The 16,169-nt window shown below is 64.9% G+C and overlaps 5 non-coding genes and 1 pseudogene across 5 annotated transcripts; 5 read left to right on the plus strand and 1 right to left on the minus strand.

The window, feature by feature from the left end:
* The first annotated feature begins 1,889 nt into the window (after positions 1-1,889).
* LOC134730021 (5S ribosomal RNA) lies at positions 1,890-2,008 on the plus strand. The gene has a single exon (XR_010111604.1). It is a non-coding gene; the product is annotated as a 5S ribosomal RNA (ribosomal RNA).
* A 2,123-nt stretch (positions 2,009-4,131) lies between these two features.
* Positions 4,132-4,250, plus strand: LOC134730022 (5S ribosomal RNA). The gene has a single exon (XR_010111605.1). It is a non-coding gene; the product is annotated as a 5S ribosomal RNA (ribosomal RNA).
* A 2,123-nt stretch (positions 4,251-6,373) lies between these two features.
* LOC134730023 (5S ribosomal RNA) lies at positions 6,374-6,492 on the plus strand. The gene has a single exon (XR_010111606.1). It is a non-coding gene; the product is annotated as a 5S ribosomal RNA (ribosomal RNA).
* A 2,123-nt stretch (positions 6,493-8,615) lies between these two features.
* On the plus strand, positions 8,616-8,734 carry LOC134730031 (5S ribosomal RNA). The gene has a single exon (XR_010111627.1). It is a non-coding gene; the product is annotated as a 5S ribosomal RNA (ribosomal RNA).
* A 2,123-nt stretch (positions 8,735-10,857) lies between these two features.
* LOC134730033 (5S ribosomal RNA) lies at positions 10,858-10,976 on the plus strand. The gene has a single exon (XR_010111634.1). It is a non-coding gene; the product is annotated as a 5S ribosomal RNA (ribosomal RNA).
* A 2,407-nt stretch (positions 10,977-13,383) lies between these two features.
* LOC117978251 (5S ribosomal RNA) lies at positions 13,384-13,492 on the minus strand (annotated as a pseudogene).
* Between the last annotated feature and the right edge of the window lie 2,677 nt (positions 13,493-16,169).

Consider the following 16,169-nt stretch of genomic DNA (forward strand, 5'->3'; position numbering starts at 1 on the left):
TCTCGAGCTCCTGACCTCGTGATCCACCCGCCTCGGCCTCCCAGAGTGCTGGGATTACAGGCGGGAGCCACCGCGCCCGCCCGGCCTGCTGTAGGCTCTTTTGGCTTCCCCGCTGCCTCCCTTCCCCCTACAGTCGCCATGCTTGCCAACCTCCCCTGACTCTGCTCCCCCTTTACCGCCCACCTACACCCCCGCCGCAGCCGCAGCCGGGGTCCTCCTCCTGGGGCTCCGCCCCTACTGCACGCCGGGCAGCAGCATCCCACCGCTTCCGCCTCGCCGCCGCCCCGCCAGGAGCCCGGCTCCAGCCTGGGAGGGCAGCGGGCCGGACCCCAAAGGCGCAGCCGCGGGTTCCCTGCCGTTCGCGGTACCTTCCCGCTCCCGGAACGCCCAGGCGATTCCATTCACCCGTCGGGCGCCGTCGTCGCACCCTTCCAAACCGGGGGAAGGGGCGGGCAGGGGCAGCGGGAACCACAGACGCCAGCCAAGACCTCGGCTCCAGAACGCATGGGCTGCTTTACCCGGGGGAAGGACATTGCTTCGCCAGCCACCAGGAAAACAGTCCCTGTGCACCCGGGATTCCCAATGCCCCCCACTTCGTGTCGACGACTCCAGTCCCGAGGACACGCCGGAGACCCAGGCCTCCGGGCCCGCCCGGGGCCACGGCTCCCGCCAAACGGGCGGGCACGCTCTGCAAATCTCGGGGCCCGCCGCAAGGCACCCAGAGCACAGGGAGGTGCCAAGAAAGGCAGGAGCCTACGAAACCCACCTCCAAAGCAAGCAATTCATCCAAGAAAAAGCCCGTCTCCGCACTCCGTTGCTCCTCTCGCACGGACCGCCTGGCCCGCGTGTTCTGGCGCAGCCCAAGCCCCCTCCACCCTACCCCGGCCTGCTCAAGAGGGCGCTGCCTAACGGAGCCGGGCGCTTCCTCTCTAAGGCTCTATCGCTCTCGCTCTCTAGCTCCCTCCGCCTCTCTCTTCTAGGTTTCCCCCTGGACCTCGCGCTACTTCTGTCGTTTTCCCTCTGTCTCTCTGTCTCTCTCTCTCTCTTTCTCTGTCCCTCTCTCTTTCTCAGCCTCTCTGTCTGTCTCCTTCCCTCTCGCCCTCGCCTGTCTCTCTCGATCGCTGTCTCTCTCCCTCCCTCGGTTTCAATCTCGCCATCCATCTCGTCCTTGCTCTCCTCCAAGCCGCGTGTGTGTGTGCGTCCGCGTGCGTGTGCGTGCGTGTGTGTCTGTGTCTGTGTGTGTCTCTGTGTGTGTGTGTGTGTGTGTCCGCGCGAGCGCGTGCGAGCGCGCCCGCGTGTTGTCTCTGTGTGGGGGAGTGGATTTGCTCCTGGTGGTGGTGGGGTGTGTCTGGGTTTCTCTCAGGCCCTCTCACCCGAGATCAGGCCGCCGCCTCTAGTGCCAGCGCGGGGCAAAACAGGGCCACCCCCCGACCGGCTACACCCCACGCCCTCTTGCCCCCCGGCCGGGTCTTGGTCGGGACAAGCGACCGTGGTGGGGGCGTTGTGAGAGAAAGGCCCCGCGCGGCTGGGCCGGCTGTTCGCCTTGGGCCAGCCCTGACGGCTCTGGGTGGGTGGGGCAAGAGGGGGCCTCGCAGGAGCCCCTGTGCGGCGAGGGATCCAGAACGCTGCCTCCGCGACAGGGCGGAGGACCGGAGGGCGTCCCAGGATCGTGGGCCCTGGGCCCTGACGCCTCGGAGCACTCCCTGCTCCGAGCGGGCCCGATGTGGTGGAAGCTCGGGAGCGCGGGAGCCGGGGGGAAGGCCGCGGGCCAGCGGCTCGGGGGTCCCCGATCCGAGCCCCGCGGCCCCGGGCTGGCGGTGACGGCCGCAATCCGGCGGGCACGGCCGGGCCGGGCCGGGCTCTTGGGGCAGCCAGGCGCCTCCTTCGGCGTCTATGGCCATACCACCCTGAACGCGCCCGATCTCGTCTGATCTCGGAAGCTAAGCAGGGTCGGGCCTGGTTAGTACTTGGATGGGAGACCGCCTGGGAATACCGGGTGCTGTAGGCTTTTTCTTTGGCTTTTTGCTTTTTCTTTCCTTTTCTTCCAGACGGAGTCTCGCTCTGTCGCCCAGGCTGGAGTGCAGTGGCGCCATCTCGGCTCACTGCAAGCTCCGCCTCCCGGGCTCACGCCATTCCCCGGCCTCAGCCTCCCGAGTAGCTGGGCCTACAGGCGCCCGCCACCACGCCCGGCTAATTTTTTCTATTTTTCCTAGAGACGGGGTTTCACCCTGTCAGCCGGGATGGTCTCGAGCTCCTGACCTCGTGATCCACCCGCCTCGGCCTCCCAGAGTGCTGGGATTACAGGCGGGAGCCACCGCGCCCGCCCGGCCTGCTGTAGGCTCTTTTGGCTTCCCCGCTGCCTCCCTTCCCCCTACAGTCGCCATGCTTGCCAACCTCCCCTGACTCTGCTCCCCCTTTACCGCCCACCTACACCCCCGCCGCAGCCGCAGCCGGGGTCCTCCTCCTGGGGCTCCGCCCCTACTGCACGCCGGGCAGCAGCATCCCACCGCTTCCGCCTCGCCGCCGCCCCGCCAGGAGCCCGGCTCCAGCCTGGGAGGGCAGCGGGCCGGACCCCAAAGGCGCAGCCGCGGGTTCCCTGCCGTTCGCGGTACCTTCCCGCTCCCGGAACGCCCAGGCGATTCCATTCACCCGTCGGGCGCCGTCGTCGCACCCTTCCAAACCGGGGGAAGGGGCGGGCAGGGGCAGCGGGAACCACAGACGCCAGCCAAGACCTCGGCTCCAGAACGCATGGGCTGCTTTACCCGGGGGAAGGGCATTGCTTCGCCAGCCACCAGGAAAACAGTCCCTGTGCACCCGGGATTCCCAATGCCCCCCACTTCGTGTCGACGACTCCAGTCCCGAGGACACGCCGGAGACCCAGGCCTCCGGGCCCGCCCGGGGCCACGGCTCCCGCCAAACGGGCGGGCACGCTCTGCAAATCTCGGGGCCCGCCGCAAGGCACCCAGAGCACAGGGAGGTGCCAAGAAAGGCAGGAGCCTACGAAACCCACCTCCAAAGCAAGCAATTCATCCAAGAAAAAGCCCGTCTCCGCGCTCCGTTGCTCCTCTCGCACGGACCGCCTGGCCCGCGTGTTCTGGCGCAGCCCAAGCCCCTTCCACCCTACCCCGGCCTGCTCAAGAGGGCGCTGCCTAACGGAGCCGGGCGCTTCCTCTCTAAGGCTCTATCGCTCTCGCTCTCTAGCTCCCTCCGCCTCTCTCTTCTAGGTTTCCCCCTGGACCTCGCGCTACTTCTGTCGTTTTCCCTCTGTCTCTCTGTCTCTCTCTCTCTCTCTTTCTCTGTCCCTCTCTCTTTCTCAGCCTCTCTGTCTGTCTCCTTCCCTCTCGCCCTCGCCTGTCTCTCTCGATCGCTGTCTCTCTCCCTCCCTCAGTTTCTATCTCTCCATCCATCTCGTCCTTGCTCTCCTCCAAGCCGCGCGTGTGTGTGCGTTCGCGCGCGTGCGTGTGCGTGCGTGTGTGTCTGTGTCTGTGTGTGTGTCTGTGTGTGTGTGTCCGTGCGAGCGCGTGCGAGCGCGCCCGCGTGTTGTCTCTGTGTGGGGGAGTGGATTTGCTCCTGGTGGTGGTGGGGTGTGTCTGGGTTTCTCTCAGGCCCTCTCACCCGAGATCAGGCCGCCGCCTCTAGTGCCAGCGCGGGGCAAAACAGGGCCACCCCCCGACCGGCTACACCCCACGCCCTCTTGCCCCCCGGCCGGGTCTTGGTCGGGACAAGCGACCGTGGTGGGGGCGTTGTGAGAGAAAGGCCCCGCGCGGCTGGGCCGGCTGTTCGCCTTGGGCCAGCCCTGACGGCTCTGGGTGGGTGGGGCAAGAGGGGGCCTCGCAGGAGCCCCTGTGCGGCGAGGGATCCAGAACGCTGCCTCCGCGACAGGGCGGAGGACCGGAGGGCGTCCCAGGATCGTGGGCCCTGGGCCCTGACGCCTCGGAGCACTCCCTGCTCCGAGCGGGCCCGATGTGGTGGAAGCTCGGGAGCGCGGGAGCCGGGGGGAAGGCCGCGGGCCAGCGGCTCGGGGGTCCCCGATCCGAGCCCCGCGGCCCCGGGCTGGCGGTGACGGCCGCAATCCGGCGGGCACGGCCGGGCCGGGCCGGGCTCTTGGGGCAGCCAGGCGCCTCCTTCGGCGTCTATGGCCATACCACCCTGAACGCGCCCGATCTCGTCTGATCTCGGAAGCTAAGCAGGGTCGGGCCTGGTTAGTACTTGGATGGGAGACCGCCTGGGAATACCGGGTGCTGTAGGCTTTTTCTTTGGCTTTTTGCTTTTTCTTTCCTTTTCTTCCAGACGGAGTCTCGCTCTGTCGCCCAGGCTGGAGTGCAGTGGCGCCATCTCGGCTCACTGCAAGCTCCGCCTCCCGGGCTCACGCCATTCCCCGGCCTCAGCCTCCCGAGTAGCTGGGCCTACAGGCGCCCGCCACCACGCCCGGCTAATTTTTTCTATTTTTCCTAGAGACGGGGTTTCACCCTGTCAGCCGGGATGGTCTCGAGCTCCTGACCTCGTGATCCACCCGCCTCGGCCTCCCAGAGTGCTGGGATTACAGGCGGGAGCCACCGCGCCCGCCCGGCCTGCTGTAGGCTCTTTTGGCTTCCCCGCTGCCTCCCTTCCCCCTACAGTCGCCATGCTTGCCAACCTCCCCTGACTCTGCTCCCCCTTTACCGCCCACCTACACCCCCGCCGCAGCCGCAGCCGGGGTCCTCCTCCTGGGGCTCCGCCCCTACTGCACGCCGGGCAGCAGCATCCCACCGCTTCCGCCTCGCCGCCGCCCCGCCAGGAGCCCGGCTCCAGCCTGGGAGGGCAGCGGGCCGGACCCCAAAGGCGCAGCCGCGGGTTCCCTGCCGTTCGCGGTACCTTCCCGCTCCCGGAACGCCCAGGCGATTCCATTCACCCGTCGGGCGCCGTCGTCGCACCCTTCCAAACCGGGGGAAGGGGCGGGCAGGGGCAGCGGGAACCACAGACGCCAGCCAAGACCTCGGCTCCAGAACGCATGGGCTGCTTTACCCGGGGGAAGGGCATTGCTTCGCCAGCCACCAGGAAAACAGTCCCTGTGCACCCGGGATTCCCAATGCCCCCCACTTCGTGTCGACGACTCCAGTCCCGAGGACACGCCGGAGACCCAGGCCTCCGGGCCCGCCCGGGGCCACGGCTCCCGCCAAACGGGCGGGCACGCTCTGCAAATCTCGGGGCCCGCCGCAAGGCACCCAGAGCACAGGGAGGTGCCAAGAAAGGCAGGAGCCTACGAAACCCACCTCCAAAGCAAGCAATTCATCCAAGAAAAAGCCCGTCTCCGCGCTCCGTTGCTCCTCTCGCACGGACCGCCTGGCCCGCGTGTTCTGGCGCAGCCCAAGCCCCTTCCACCCTACCCCGGCCTGCTCAAGAGGGCGCTGCCTAACGGAGCCGGGCGCTTCCTCTCTAAGGCTCTATCGCTCTCGCTCTCTAGCTCCCTCCGCCTCTCTCTTCTAGGTTTCCCCCTGGACCTCGCGCTACTTCTGTCGTTTTCCCTCTGTCTCTCTGTCTCTCTCTCTCTCTCTTTCTCTGTCCCTCTCTCTTTCTCAGCCTCTCTGTCTGTCTCCTTCCCTCTCGCCCTCGCCTGTCTCTCTCGATCGCTGTCTCTCTCCCTCCCTCAGTTTCTATCTCTCCATCCATCTCGTCCTTGCTCTCCTCCAAGCCGCGCGTGTGTGTGCGTTCGCGCGCGTGCGTGTGCGTGCGTGTGTGTCTGTGTCTGTGTGTGTGTCTGTGTGTGTGTGTCCGTGCGAGCGCGTGCGAGCGCGCCCGCGTGTTGTCTCTGTGTGGGGGAGTGGATTTGCTCCTGGTGGTGGTGGGGTGTGTCTGGGTTTCTCTCAGGCCCTCTCACCCGAGATCAGGCCGCCGCCTCTAGTGCCAGCGCGGGGCAAAACAGGGCCACCCCCCGACCGGCTACACCCCACGCCCTCTTGCCCCCCGGCCGGGTCTTGGTCGGGACAAGCGACCGTGGTGGGGGCGTTGTGAGAGAAAGGCCCCGCGCGGCTGGGCCGGCTGTTCGCCTTGGGCCAGCCCTGACGGCTCTGGGTGGGTGGGGCAAGAGGGGGCCTCGCAGGAGCCCCTGTGCGGCGAGGGATCCAGAACGCTGCCTCCGCGACAGGGCGGAGGACCGGAGGGCGTCCCAGGATCGTGGGCCCTGGGCCCTGACGCCTCGGAGCACTCCCTGCTCCGAGCGGGCCCGATGTGGTGGAAGCTCGGGAGCGCGGGAGCCGGGGGGAAGGCCGCGGGCCAGCGGCTCGGGGGTCCCCGATCCGAGCCCCGCGGCCCCGGGCTGGCGGTGACGGCCGCAATCCGGCGGGCACGGCCGGGCCGGGCCGGGCTCTTGGGGCAGCCAGGCGCCTCCTTCGGCGTCTATGGCCATACCACCCTGAACGCGCCCGATCTCGTCTGATCTCGGAAGCTAAGCAGGGTCGGGCCTGGTTAGTACTTGGATGGGAGACCGCCTGGGAATACCGGGTGCTGTAGGCTTTTTCTTTGGCTTTTTGCTTTTTCTTTCCTTTTCTTCCAGACGGAGTCTCGCTCTGTCGCCCAGGCTGGAGTGCAGTGGCGCCATCTCGGCTCACTGCAAGCTCCGCCTCCCGGGCTCACGCCATTCCCCGGCCTCAGCCTCCCGAGTAGCTGGGCCTACAGGCGCCCGCCACCACGCCCGGCTAATTTTTTCTATTTTTCCTAGAGACGGGGTTTCACCCTGTCAGCCGGGATGGTCTCGAGCTCCTGACCTCGTGATCCACCCGCCTCGGCCTCCCAGAGTGCTGGGATTACAGGCGGGAGCCACCGCGCCCGCCCGGCCTGCTGTAGGCTCTTTTGGCTTCCCCGCTGCCTCCCTTCCCCCTACAGTCGCCATGCTTGCCAACCTCCCCTGACTCTGCTCCCCCTTTACCGCCCACCTACACCCCCGCCGCAGCCGCAGCCGGGGTCCTCCTCCTGGGGCTCCGCCCCTACTGCACGCCGGGCAGCAGCATCCCACCGCTTCCGCCTCGCCGCCGCCCCGCCAGGAGCCCGGCTCCAGCCTGGGAGGGCAGCGGGCCGGACCCCAAAGGCGCAGCCGCGGGTTCCCTGCCGTTCGCGGTACCTTCCCGCTCCCGGAACGCCCAGGCGATTCCATTCACCCGTCGGGCGCCGTCGTCGCACCCTTCCAAACCGGGGGAAGGGGCGGGCAGGGGCAGCGGGAACCACAGACGCCAGCCAAGACCTCGGCTCCAGAACGCATGGGCTGCTTTACCCGGGGGAAGGGCATTGCTTCGCCAGCCACCAGGAAAACAGTCCCTGTGCACCCGGGATTCCCAATGCCCCCCACTTCGTGTCGACGACTCCAGTCCCGAGGACACGCCGGAGACCCAGGCCTCCGGGCCCGCCCGGGGCCACGGCTCCCGCCAAACGGGCGGGCACGCTCTGCAAATCTCGGGGCCCGCCGCAAGGCACCCAGAGCACAGGGAGGTGCCAAGAAAGGCAGGAGCCTACGAAACCCACCTCCAAAGCAAGCAATTCATCCAAGAAAAAGCCCGTCTCCGCGCTCCGTTGCTCCTCTCGCACGGACCGCCTGGCCCGCGTGTTCTGGCGCAGCCCAAGCCCCTTCCACCCTACCCCGGCCTGCTCAAGAGGGCGCTGCCTAACGGAGCCGGGCGCTTCCTCTCTAAGGCTCTATCGCTCTCGCTCTCTAGCTCCCTCCGCCTCTCTCTTCTAGGTTTCCCCCTGGACCTCGCGCTACTTCTGTCGTTTTCCCTCTGTCTCTCTGTCTCTCTCTCTCTCTCTTTCTCTGTCCCTCTCTCTTTCTCAGCCTCTCTGTCTGTCTCCTTCCCTCTCGCCCTCGCCTGTCTCTCTCGATCGCTGTCTCTCTCCCTCCCTCAGTTTCTATCTCTCCATCCATCTCGTCCTTGCTCTCCTCCAAGCCGCGCGTGTGTGTGCGTTCGCGCGCGTGCGTGTGCGTGCGTGTGTGTCTGTGTCTGTGTGTGTGTCTGTGTGTGTGTGTCCGTGCGAGCGCGTGCGAGCGCGCCCGCGTGTTGTCTCTGTGTGGGGGAGTGGATTTGCTCCTGGTGGTGGTGGGGTGTGTCTGGGTTTCTCTCAGGCCCTCTCACCCGAGATCAGGCCGCCGCCTCTAGTGCCAGCGCGGGGCAAAACAGGGCCACCCCCCGACCGGCTACACCCCACGCCCTCTTGCCCCCCGGCCGGGTCTTGGTCGGGACAAGCGACCGTGGTGGGGGCGTTGTGAGAGAAAGGCCCCGCGCGGCTGGGCCGGCTGTTCGCCTTGGGCCAGCCCTGACGGCTCTGGGTGGGTGGGGCAAGAGGGGGCCTCGCAGGAGCCCCTGTGCGTCGAGGGATCCAGAACGCTGCCTCCGCGACAGGGCGGAGGACCGGAGGGCGTCCCAGGATCGTGGGCCCTGGGCCCTGACGCCTCGGAGCACTCCCTGCTCCGAGCGGGCCCGATGTGGTGGAAGCTCGGGAGCGCGGGAGCCAGGGGGAAGGCCGCGGGCCAGCGGCTCGGGGGTCCCCGATCCGAGCCCCGCGGCCCCGGGCTGGCGGTGACGGCCGCAATCCGGCGGGCACGGCCGGGCCGGGCCGGGCTCTTGGGGCAGCCAGGCGCCTCCTTCGGCGTCTACGGACATACCACCCTGAACGCGCCCGATCTCGTCTGATCTCGGAAGCTAAGCAGGGTCGGGCCTGGTTAGTACTTGGATGGGAGACCGCCTGGGAATACCGGGTGCTGTAGGCTTTTTCTTTGGCTTTTTGCTTTTTCTTTCCTTTTCTTCCAGACGGAGTCTCGCTCTGTCGCCCAGGCTGGAGTGCAGTGGCGCCATCTCGGCTCACTGCAAGCTCCGCCTCCCGGGCTCACGCCATTCCCCGGCCTCAGCCTCCCGAGTAGCTGGGCCTACAGGCGCCCGCCACCACGCCCGGCTAATTTTTTCTATTTTTCCTAGAGACGGGGTTTCACCCTGTCAGCCGGGATGGTCTCGAGCTCCTGACCTCGTGATCCACCCGCCTCGGCCTCCCAGAGTGCTGGGATTACAGGCGGGAGCCACCGCGCCCGCCCGGCCTGCTGTAGGCTCTTTTGGCTTCCCCGCTGCCTCCCTTCCCCCTACAGTCGCCATGCTTGCCAACCTCCCCTGACTCTGCTCCCCCTTTACCGCCCACCTACACCCCCGCCGCAGCCGCAGCCGGGGTCCTCCTCCTGGGGCTCCGCCCCTACTGCACGCCGGGCAGCAGCATCCCACCGCTTCCGCCTCGCCGCCGCCCCGCCAGGAGCCCGGCTCCAGCCTGGGAGGGCAGCGGGCCGGACCCCAAAGGCGCAGCCGCGGGTTCCCTGCCGTTCGCGGTACCTTCCCGCTCCCGGAACGCCCAGGCGATTCCATTCACCCGTCGGGCGCCGTCGTCGCACCCTTCCAAACCGGGGGAAGGGGCGGGCAGGGGCAGCGGGAACCACAGACGCCAGCCAAGACCTCGGCTCCAGAACGCATGGGCTGCTTTACCCGGGGGAAGGGCATTGCTTCGCCAGCCACCAGGAAAACAGTCCCTGTGCACCCGGGATTCCCAATGCCCCCCACTTCGTGTCGACGACTCCAGTCCCGAGGACACGCCGGAGACCCAGGCCTCCGGGCCCGCCCGGGGCCACGGCTCCCGCCAAACGGGCGGGCACGCTCTGCAAATCTCGGGGCCCGCCGCAAGGCACCCAGAGCACAGGGAGGTGCCAAGAAAGGCAGGAGCCTACGAAACCCACCTCCAAAGCAAGCAATTCATCCAAGAAAAAGCCCGTCTCCGCGCTCCGTTGCTCCTCTCGCACGGACCGCCTGGCCCGCGTGTTCTGGCGCAGCCCAAGCCCCTTCCACCCTACCCCGGCCTGCTCAAGAGGGCGCTGCCTAACGGAGCCGGGCGCTTCCTCTCTAAGGCTCTATCGCTCTCGCTCTCTAGCTCCCTCCGCCTCTCTCTTCTAGGTTTCCCCCTGGACCTCGCGCTACTTCTGTCGTTTTCCCTCTGTCTCTCTGTCTCTCTCTCTCTCTCTTTCTCTGTCCCTCTCTCTTTCTCAGCCTCTCTGTCTGTCTCCTTCCCTCTCGCCCTCGCCTGTCTCTCTCGATCGCTGTCTCTCTCCCTCCCTCAGTTTCTATCTCTCCATCCATCTCGTCCTTGCTCTCCTCCAAGCCGCGCGTGTGTGTGCGTTCGCGCGCGTGCGTGTGCGTGCGTGTGTGTCTGTGTCTGTGTGTGTGTCTGTGTGTGTGTGTCCGTGCGAGCGCGTGCGAGCGCGCCCGCGTGTTGTCTCTGTGTGGGGGAGTGGATTTGCTCCTGGTGGTGGTGGGGTGTGTCTGGGTTTCTCTCAGGCCCTCTCACCCGAGATCAGGCCGCCGCCTCTAGTGCCAGCGCGGGGCAAAACAGGGCCACCCCCCGACCGGCTACACCCCACGCCCTCTTGCCCCCCGGCCGGGTCTTGGTCGGGACAAGCGACCGTGGTGGGGGCGTTGTGAGAGAAAGGCCCCGCGCGGCTGGGCCGGCTGTTCGCCTTGGGCCAGCCCTGACGGCTCTGGGTGGGTGGGGCAAGAGGGGGCCTCGCAGGAGCCCCTGTGCGGCGAGGGATCCAGAACGCTGCCTCCGCGACAGGGCGGAGGACCGGAGGGCGTCCCAGGATCGTGGGCCCTGGGCCCTGACGCCTCGGAGCACTCCCTGCTCCGAGCGGGCCCGATGTGGTGGAAGCTCGGGAGCGCGGGAGCCGGGGGGAAGGCCGCGGGCCAGCGGCTCGGGGGTCCCCGATCCGAGCCCCGCGGCCCCGGGCTGGCGGTGACGGCCGCAATCCGGCGGGCACGGCCGGGCCGGGCCGGGCTCTTGGGGCAGCCAGGCGCCTCCTTCGGCGTCTATGGCCATACCACCCTGAACGCGCCCGATCTCGTCTGATCTCGGAAGCTAAGCAGGGTCGGGCCTGCTTAGTACTTGGATGGGAGACCGCCTGGGAATACCGGGTGCTGTAGGCTTTTTCTTTGGCTTTTTGCTTTTTCTTTCCTTTTCTTCCAGACGGAGTCTCGCTCTGTCGCCCAGGCTGGAGTGCAGTGGCGCCATCTCGGCTCACTGCAAGCTCCGCCTCCCGGGCTCACGCCATTCCCCGGCCTCAGCCTCCCGAGTAGCTGGGCCTACAGGCGCCCGCCACCACGCCCGGCTAATTTTTTCTATTTTTCCTAGAGACGGGGTTTCACCCTGTCAGCCGGGATGGTCTCGAGCTCCTGACCTCGTGATCCACCCGCCTCGGCCTCCCAGAGTGCTGGGATTACAGGCGGGAGCCACCGCGCCCGCCCGGCCTGCTGTAGGCTCTTTTGGCTTCCCCGCTGCCTCCCTTCCCCCTACAGTCGCCATGCTTGCCAACCTCCCCTGACTCTGCTCCCCCTTTACCGCCCACCTACACCCCCGCCGCAGCCGCAGCCGGGGTCCTCCTCCTGGGGCTCCGCCCCTACTGCACGCCGGGCAGCAGCATCCCACCGCTTCCGCCTCGCCGCCGCCCCGCCAGGAGCCCGGCTCCAGCCTGGGAGGGCAGCGGGCCGGACCCCAAAGGCGCAGCCGCGGGTTCCCTGCCGTTCGCGGTACCTTCCCGCTCCCGGAACGCCCAGGCGATTCCATTCACCCGTCGGGCGCCGTCGTCGCACCCTTCCAAACCGGGGGAAGGGGCGGGCAGGGGCAGCGGGAACCACAGACGCCAGCCAAGACCTCGGCTCCAGAACGCATGGGCTGCTTTACCCGGGGGAAGGACATTGCTTCGCCAGCCACCAGGAAAACAGTCCCTGTGCACCCGGGATTCCCAATGCCCCCCACTTCGTGTCGACGACTCCAGTCCCGAGGACACGCCGGAGACCCAGGCCTCCGGGCCCGCCCGGGGCCACGGCTCCCGCCAAACGGGCGGGCACGCTCTGCAAATCTCGGGGCCCGCCGCAAGGCACCCAGAGCACAGGGAGGTGCCAAGAAAGGCAGGAGCCTACGAAACCCACCTCCAAAGCAAGCAATTCATCCAAGAAAAAGCCCGTCTCCGCACTCCGTTGCTCCTCTCGCACGGACCGCCTGGCCCGCGTGTTCTGGCGCAGCCCAAGCCCCCTCCACCCTACCCCGGCCTGCTCAAGAGGGCGCTGCCTAACGGAGCCGGGCGCTTCCTCTCTAAGGCTCTATCGCTCTCGCTCTCTAGCTCCCTCCGCCTCTCTCTTCTAGGTTTCCCCCTGGACCTCGCGCTACTTCTGTCGTTTTCCCTCTGTCTCTCTGTCTCTCTCTCTCTCTTTCTCTGTCCCTCTCTCTTTCTCAGCCTCTCTGTCTGTCTCCTTCCCTCTCGCCCTCGCCTGTCTCTCTCGATCGCTGTCTCTCTCCCTCCCTCGGTTTCAATCTCGCCATCCATCTCGTCCTTGCTCTCCTCCAAGCCGCGTGTGTGTGTGCGTCCGCGTGCGTGTGCGTGCGTGTGTGTCTGTGTCTGTGTGTGTCTCTGTGTGTGTGTGTGTGTGTGTCCGCGCGAGCGCGTGCGAGCGCGCCCGCGTGTTGTCTCTGTGTGGGGGAGTGGATTTGCTCCTGGTGGTGGTGGGGTGTGTCTGGGTTTCTCTCAGGCCCTCTCACCCGAGATCAGGCCGCCGCCTCTAGTGCCAGCGCGGGGCAAAACAGGGCCACCCCCCGACCGGCTACACCCCACGCCCTCTTGCCCCCCGGCCGGGTCTTGGTCGGGACAAGCGACCGTGGTGGGGGCGTTGTGAGAGAAAGGCCCCGCGCGGCTGGGCCGGCTGTTCGCCTTGGGCCAGCCCTGACGGCTCTGGGTGGGTGGGGCAAGAGGGGGCCTCGCAGGAGCCCCTGTGCGGCGAGGGATCCAGAACGCTGCCTCCGCGACAGGGCGGAGGACCGGAGGGCGTCCCAGGATCGTGGGCCCTGGGCCCTGACGCCTCGGAACTCCTGAGTAGCTGGGACCCCAAGTAGGAGGTCCCCGGCTGCCGCTGGGGTATAGGTGTGTTATAATGGGGGAGCAGAGTCAGAGAAGGTTGGGAATTATTGCGACTGTAGGGGGAAGGGAGGCAGCGGGGAAGCCAAAAAAGCCTACAGGAGGCCTGGCGGGCGCGGTGGCTCCCGCCTGTAATCCCAGCACTCTGGGAGGCCGAGGCGGGTGGATTACGAGATCAGGAGATCGAGACCATCCCGGCTAACAGGGTTTAACCCCGTCTCTAGGAAAAATAGAAATTAGCCGGGCGTGGTGGCGGGAGCCTGTAGGCCCAGCTACTGGGGAGGCTGAGGCCAGAGAATGGCGTGAACCCGGGAGGCGGAGCTTGCAGTGAGCCGAGATGGCGCCTCTGCACTCCAGCCTGGGCGACAGAGCGAGACTCCGTCTGGAAGAAAAGTAAAGAAAAAGCAAAAAGGAAAAAAAAAAAAAGCCTACAGCACCCGGTATTCCCAGGCGGTTTCCCATCCAAATACTAACCAGGCCTGTCCCTGCTTCGCTTCCGAGATCAGTCACGTTCAGGGTGGTATGGCCATAGACGCCAGAAGAGGCGCCTGGCTCCACCAAGAGCCCGGCCAGCCTTGCCGGCCGGATTCCAGCTGTCACCGCCAGCCCAGGGCCTCGGGGCTCGTATCGATGACCCTGGAGCCGCTCGCCCGCGCCCTTCCCCTGGCTCCCGAGCTCCCGGGATTCTGCCACATCGGGCCCGCTCGGAACAGGGAGTGCTCCGATGCGTCAGGGCCCAGGGCCCACGATCCTGGGACCCCTTCCATTCCTCCGCCCTGTTGCGGATGTATCATTTTGGATCCCTCGCCGCTCAAAAGATCCTGCGAGGCCCCCTCTTGCCCCAACCAACCAGAGCGGTCAAGGCTGGCCCAAGGACGAACAGCCGGCCCAGCCGCGTGGGGGTTTTTCTCACAACGCCCCCACAACGGTCGCTTGTCCCGTCCAAGACCCGGTCTATGGGCAAGAGGGCGTTGGCGATAGCAGTTCAGGGTTTGGCCCTGCTTTGCCCCGGGCTGGCACTAGACGCGGCGGCCTGATCCCGGGTGAGAGGGGCTGAGAGAAACCCAGACACACCCCACCACCACCAGGAGCAAATCTACTCCCCCACACACATACACACCTGGGTGCTCTCTCACGTGCGGGCAGATGTGCCCACACACACACACACATCCCACCAGGAAGAAATCCACTCCCCCACACACAGACACACCCGAGCGCTCGCACGCGTGTGCGTGCTCACACACACACACAGGGCTTGAAGAAGAGCTAGGACGAGATGGATGGAGAGATAGAAACCGAGGGAGGGATAGAGGCAGCGATCGAGACAGACAGGCGAGAGGGAAAGAGACAGACAGAAGGGACAGCTATTTTAATGGGAGAGACTTCCGGCTGTCTATGCATTCTAATGATAGAGACACCTGTGCGACCCCAGGCATTCTAATGGGAGCGGTCCCTGACTGATGTCAGACCTTCTAATACTAGAGACACCTGGGAGACTTCAGGCATTCTAATGGGAGAGGCTGTTGGCCGACCTCCAGTCTTCCAATAACAGAGACACCTGGGAGACCCCAGGCATTCTGATAAGAGAGACTTCTGGCCAACGCCAGTCATTACAGTGATTCAGACACCTTGACGACCACAGGCATTTTGATGAGAGAAACTTGTGGCCGATGCCAGGCATTCTAATGATAGAGACACTTGGGTGACCCCAGGCTTTCTAATGAAAGACACTTCTGGCCGACCCCAGAAATTCTAATTGTAGAGACACCTGGGCGACTTCAGGCATTCTAATGATAGAGACACCTGGGTGACTCCGGGCATTCTAATGATAGATAAACCTGGGCAAATCCAGGCATTCTAATGGGGGAGACTCCTGGCCGACCGCAGACATTGTAATGATAGAGACACCTGGGCGACTCCAAGCATTCTAATGATAGAGACACCTGGGCAACCCCAGGCATTCTAATGATGCAGACACCTCAGTGACCTCAGGCATTCTAATGGGAAGGACTCTTGGCCAACTCCATGCATTGTAACGATACAGACACATGGGTGACCCAGGCATTCTAATGGGAGAGACTCCTGGCTGACCACAGGCATTTTAATGATAGAGACTCCTGGGCGACTCCAGGCATTCTAATAATAGAGACACCTGGGCGACTGCAGGCATTCTAATGGGAGAGACTCCCGGACAATTGCAGGAATTTTAATAATAGAGACACCTGGGTGACCCCAGGCATTTTAATGGGAGACACTTTTTTCTGACCCCAGGGAGTCTAATGATAGAGACACCTGGACCACCCCAGGCATTCTAATGATAAAGACACCTGGGCAACCCCAAGCATTCTAATGGGAGAAACTCCTGGCCAATCCCAGGAATTGTAATGATAGAGACACTGGGCGACCAAGGCACTCTAATGGGAGAGACTCCTGGCCATTCAAAGGTATTTTAATGATAGAAATACCTGGATGAAGCCAGGCTTTCTTTTTTTCCCAAAGTCTCGCTCTTGTCTCCCAGGCTGGAGTGCAATGGCGCGATCTTGGCTCACTGCAACTTCCGCCTCCAAGAACCCAGGCATTTTAATGGGAAACACTTCTGGCTAACGCCAGACACTTTATGTCTAATGATAGACATATTATGTCTAATGATAGAGACACCTGGGCGACTCCAGGCATCCTAAGGGGAAGAGACTCTGGCCCCTGCCTAGTTGTTCCAATAATAAAGACACCTAGGCAACCCCAGGCACTCTAATGAGAGAGATTGCTGGAAAACTCAAAGCATTCTCATGATAGAGCCATCTGGACCACCCCTGGCAGTTTAATGGAAGACAGTCCTGGTTGACCCCAGGCGTTCTAATGATAGAGACAGCTAGGGGACCCATGCATTCTAATGGGAGAGACCCCTGGCCGACTGCAGGCATTCTAATGATAGAGACACCTGAAATAACACAGGCATTCTAATGGGAGACACCTGGGCGACTCCATGGATTCTAATTGGAGAGACTCCTGGCTGATCCCAAACCTTCTAATGATAGAGACACCTTAGAAACCCCAGGCATTCTAGTGACAGAGACACCTGGGTGACCACAGGAATTTTATGTGAGAGACTCCTGGATCACACTAGGCATTCTCATAATAGAAATAGCTGGGCGATTTCAGGCATTCTAATGGGAGGGACTCCTGGCTGACCCCAGGCATTCTAATGATAGAG

The sequence above is a fragment of the Pan paniscus genome, chromosome 1 (assembly GCF_029289425.2).
Source record: "Pan paniscus chromosome 1, NHGRI_mPanPan1-v2.0_pri, whole genome shotgun sequence".
Lineage (NCBI taxonomy): Eukaryota > Metazoa > Chordata > Mammalia > Primates > Hominidae > Pan > Pan paniscus.